The sequence below is a fragment of the Aptenodytes forsteri genome, unplaced genomic scaffold, assembly GCF_000699145.1.
Source record: "Aptenodytes forsteri isolate BGI_AS27 unplaced genomic scaffold, ASM69914v1 Scaffold155, whole genome shotgun sequence".
Taxonomy (NCBI): domain Eukaryota; kingdom Metazoa; phylum Chordata; class Aves; order Sphenisciformes; family Spheniscidae; genus Aptenodytes; species Aptenodytes forsteri.
Window position 1 is genome coordinate 8242765 of NW_008794446.1, and position 854 is coordinate 8243618.

Below are 854 nucleotides of genomic sequence, written 5' to 3' on the forward strand. Positions count from 1 at the left end.
GTACAGAAATAGCTGCTGGATTTTGCTTTACAGTAGTTGCTTCTTAGTGTTATCTTATCTTTGAATGGACTTTTCAAATAACCCTAAAATAACACTTTTACTAGATTCTTATGAAACAAGTTGTCTTATTCTTGTCTAGAACCACCTGTGCTAGCTTGTAAATCTGTGGCTTATTTAAAAAACTTATCTAATAGATTTACAGGTCAAGTAATGTCAAGTATCTTCATGGCTCAGAATGGAAGGGGAAAGCAGTAAATCTGTCTCCAACAGCTTTGGTAATATTTTGAGGCTTGATGGAGGAAATAGCTAGCTTCTTTCCCTTGTATTTTGGCTTTCTTTTAATGCAAAGCTAAACAGTGCTTCATAGGACTCAAGTCACTCCAGACCAGTTGGAGATGAAAATGACTTTAAATCAAAGATTTCAGCTTTGAAGCTGTAGGTGTAAAGCAAAAAGATTTTGCTCTTTTCAGTCTAAAACTGAGTCTTATCTTTGAGAACAAACTCTCTCCAGCCAGCCCCAGCCGTGGCCACGCTGTACGGGATGCTCGGTGGGTAGTGCCACAGGCAGAAGGCAGCTTGCGGAGCGGACACGTATGTAACTTGCCGTGCCCGTGGCGGCCTGGGCGAGATCAGGCAGGGATGTGTTGCTCCGCGCATGTGGATTTAGGGTCGGACGCACGGGATGCGGTGCGTGCGGATAGGTAACACCAAGGAACTGAACGGACTTGGAGCCCCGCGGCGGGCGTTACTCCCGCTGGCTGTCCGCAGTCCCTCCTTCACCTCGCGGGCTGTCCCGCACCGGAGCCTGCAAAGTTTGGAGGCGGGGAGGATCCCCACCGCGGGGGGCACCGGCC